The sequence below is a fragment of the Camellia sinensis genome, chromosome 8 (assembly GCF_055761805.1).
Source record: "Camellia sinensis isolate YWXY chromosome 8, ASM5576180v1, whole genome shotgun sequence".
In the NCBI taxonomy this organism is placed as follows: Eukaryota; Viridiplantae; Streptophyta; class Magnoliopsida; order Ericales; family Theaceae; genus Camellia; species Camellia sinensis.
Genome location: NC_138968.1, coordinates 137,867,447 through 137,871,940, shown reverse-complemented (window position 1 = coordinate 137,871,940; position 4,494 = coordinate 137,867,447).

Genomic DNA, 4,494 nt, shown 5'->3' with positions numbered 1-4,494 from the left:
GTGTTTGTGAGTGAAAGAGATGAGTTGTTTTGGAGCATTCAGTTCTTGCAAAGAGAAATCTGAGACTCAAACAGAAGGCAAGGGCATGAATATGGTTTTATGTAATTGTATGATTATTATTTTTTTGGTGTGTTAAAGTTTGTGATTTTTTGAGTTATGGGAGATGGGTTTGAGCTTTATTGACCTATTCAACTCTTGGTTATGGCCTGAATAAGGATATGGTCTTTTGTGTACCTATTTAGTCTATCCTATGGATGCCCTGCTGTGACTGATATATACCCCATTTTATGCATTGGTAAGGATTAATATTTCTATTTGATTCCACTGAAACAGCCAAAATGTTTTAATTTTTTAAGAAACTAAAATGAAACACCAATGGAATACCAAAATTCTATTGTTTTCATTAAAACACAATAAAACCCAATGCAATATACTGAAACCATAAGTTGAGTCAACATGAATTTAAAATGTCATGAAAAGAAAATTAGTATTTTTGACTTCTTAATGGCTTTTAATATTTATGACTATTGTTAGGTTTTATTCTTGGCAACCCCGTTTGACAAAACTCCTTTCAGTTGTATTTGTTTTCGCATTTTTTTTATTTCAGTGAGGTTATGAGTGTTTAGATGCGAATCCAACCCGAATTGTGCCTTTTCAGAGAAGTTTGTGATGCTAATACTTTCAAGATTGGCACTTCGCTGATTATGACGGGGATCGAGCTGCCCGGTCAGCTTACGGGAGTCCAGGGGGCAGCGCCTCTTGACGGGTCCGAGGCAGCGCCACGACGGGATCGAGGGGCAGCACCCCCAAAGCAAAATGCAAAAATGCATTCCAAGTTGCCTGTCCGCTCGAGCGGACACTTCCCCGCTCGAGCGGAAAATCCCTGGTTCCAGCAGTTTTGGTCACCTGTAAAAGTACTGAGATGTGTGATTTTGCGCTCGAGCGGGTTATCTAGCGCTTGAGCGGACCTCTGTTATATCACGCGTATATTTTGCTGAAGACGCTCGAGCAGGATGTTGGGCGCTCGAGCGGACCGCGCGAACACAGTTTTCTGAATTTCAATAAGGATTGGGTTTTTTTTCAAATATAGGATTACTTTTGGTTTTCTATAAGTAGTTGGTTTTCTCCCTAAACTAGACTACTCCACAACTCCTCCAGATCTTCTTTTTGGGATTCTAAGGTTTATATCTAGGGAAATTTTGTTAGTTTACTTTGATGTTTTATTGAGTATTCAACTCATGGTTTAAAGAGAGTATATCAAAGGTTTTGTTTGTTCTACAAAAGAGAGAGTTGTTCTTCGGTGGATTCTGAAGAATTCGAGCTTGAAGCTTTGGTGGATTTTGGAGTGGCTCATCGTAAAGACAATTCCGAGGTGAAGACGGGGTTGGAAGAGGCACATAGAGGTTGGTTCAATTAGGCGTGGATTCGCTAGGTAATTGAGAGTATACCTGTGTAATTCCTTTAAATCTTCTTAGTAGATTGTTTTGTGGCTGTTGCCCGTGATTTTTTAATCACAGTTGGAGGTGTCCAATTGTGATTTTTCCACGTTAAAATCGTTGTATTGATTTGTCTTGATTGTTTGATTAGGATTGTTATATACTACTTAAAATTGTTACATAATCACAAATCAATATCTAGAGGATTTCTAGATTTTTCAACTTATTTATCACTTTTCGTGTAGGCTATGTAAACCTAAATTTTAACCACATTCCAGGCTAGGTGTTGTACCACTCCGTTCTTTTCCCACTGATAGTGATCAATCATTTCATAAAGTTGTTTGAATTTACAAAGCTGGTTTGCTACTTTTTGATAATTCATAGTTGGCAATCGTTATGATTGTAGAAGGCTGAGTTATTTGTCATTATGTTAATCAAGGCATATTTGGCTCTTTGGAGACTCTTATACATGTTTTATGGAACAGGTAGAGCAATAGCAAGCTGCAAGTCATTGTAGGTACGGTATGTACAGATGGCATTTTCCTGCCAATAATTTTATAGAAATCCTGCCTATCATTTTGAAACATATACTTCTTCTACATGTAGCATTTGGAATGGGAATCAACAAACCAGATGGTTAGTATTTTACTTGTCTATTCTTTTGATCTATTGCTTCTCATATGAAATGATACATCGATTCATGAAAGTGACCCTAAAAATGTGTTTATTTCATTATTTTGATAAAGTTTCTAATGTGCATATGAATATTATTGCCCTGCTTATTCCAGATTTAAAATTTTATATACGTTGTAGTCAGCTTTGTCATCTATTACAGCCTAAGCAAGTCGCTAAGCCTATTATTTCATTTCTTTCTTTCTTTCTTTTTTTTTCCTTTCATTTTTTATTTTACTTTCAGAGTGAGGATTGTAAGTTCTGATAAAAAATAAAACAAATTATGCTTTCAACTTTGCCAGTTAAACAATGCTGAGATTGGCTCAATGAGGTCTAGAAAGAATTTATACAAAAAAAAAACAGTAAAGAGGTCTAGAGTAACAAAAGTCAATTTTAAGCCAATTGACCGTTTTGATTTTTCTTCAAATATTTGGTTTTGGAACTTCATTAATTAAGTAGACTATCTATGTTATTAGTTAGTCATCTTGGAGTAATGAGTGATGGCATAAACTTACTTTATACTTGAAGCAGTTTAAACCTGCTTTATACTTTTAATTGGATGATTATGCATAATGGTACCTCATAAGTGGAGAAGAAGGTGGTTTCACTATCAACCCTTAATGTTTGTTTCAGCTATTCAAAAATAGGCACTTAAATAGCTTACAAAAGCCTAGGCCCAATTCAGACCAAGGTTTTTTAAATAGGCACTTAATATGGAAAGAAGGTTTTTGAATTTGTCTTGCGTGGCAAGAAATTGTTTTAGAGATACATTTATAACCAACGGTTCAGATCAATCCTAATCAAAATCTAAGGGCCAAATACATAACATTGTTTGCCTTTTGGATTCCTCCTAATGAGTACCAAACACACCTCCTTATCTCTCTCTCGCAGACGTCCTCCTCTCTCTCTCTTTTATCCTCATTTCAAATTTTAATCTCCTTCTCTCTCTCTCTCTCTCTCTCTCCCTCTTCTACCTACTCTTCCTTCTTGGCTTTACCTATGGCAACTTGGTTGAGATTCGAGTGCAATGTTTGATCAAATGCAAGGTAGATCGGTCAACGCAACCAGCGAGAAAGAGATCGGTATCCTCTTCAAATTTTTCCTCCCTTTTCTAGGCATATCTAGGGTTTCTCGGTTCAATTTTTTTTTTTTTTTTTTTTGTTGATTGTTCTTTTTCAGCTTTTTTTTTTTTTGTTTTATGTGTGTCTCTTTGTACGCATTCATTATGTTCTGTAAAATGCCTCACATAGGTCTCGAAATGTTTTCCTAAAATGGGTCTCCAAAATGCCTCAAAATTTTTATTTGGGTTTTCGTTGGGTGTCTAAATTTTTATGTCATTTGTTTCTCATTTGGGTTTGATTGTGTTTCTCATTTATATTATGTGATTTGTTTCTCATTTATATTACCTCAATTAAAATCTGTCTCTTTACGCCTCTATATTTTGTGTGTCTTCATGCATATACCATGTTCGATAAAATGCCTCAATTAAAATAGTTTAATTTTTAATGTTAGCTGCTTATATAATTCTACTTTTTTTGTTGTTAAAATAGTGAGTGAATTTATTATAATAGGCCAAGTAAATGTAGTGTACGGTGTTAAGGTTTAGCAAAAATAGAGGTATATTCAAATCGGTGATACAAACAGTGGGAGTTAGATGTTATTTTTAATAATAAACAGTAGGCAAATTTTGGACAAGGGATAATGGAGCTTGACAGGTCTACACTTTTTTAAGCTGAAGTTTTTCTTATCTCCCAAGCACTGCTACTCTCCAGGTAAGATCACTCTTTTCATTTTATGTGGTGACTATGTACTGGATTGATTTACCCTTGGTTTTTTCTTCTTGAATCTTTGTCTATTGGGTAGGAAATAATGACATAGTAGTTGTGTCTCTTGAATCTTCAATTTTGCTGTCAAACAGGTAAGATAAGTGTTCCTCAAATGCTAACAAAAGGATATACTTATATTTTTATATTTTTTATATAAAAAAAAAAACCCCGAAATTTTGCTCTCAAAATTTTGAAAGAGACGATAATTGTGGTCATATAAGCCAATCAAAATTTAGAAAGTGCTTCATCTGTTTTATTTGAAGTGAATTTTAGTGCAACATTTATGCTGCAAATGCTGTGAATGTTTGAGAAAAATTGCTTAGGCCTAGATTGTTAATAGTTTATTTTTGAAGAAAAAAATTAAAAAATATTACAAATTATCACATTACTCTCCATTTTTTTACATATTTTTTTAATAAAACATTAATAAAATAACCATTCTCAAACTTCTTCTTAGTAGCAATCTCTCCCATCTTTTGTCTTTCTGATCATTTTTTTTTTCTTTATCTTATTTGGAATTGAGATTGCACATCAACAAATCCACTAAGCGAAAATATTTA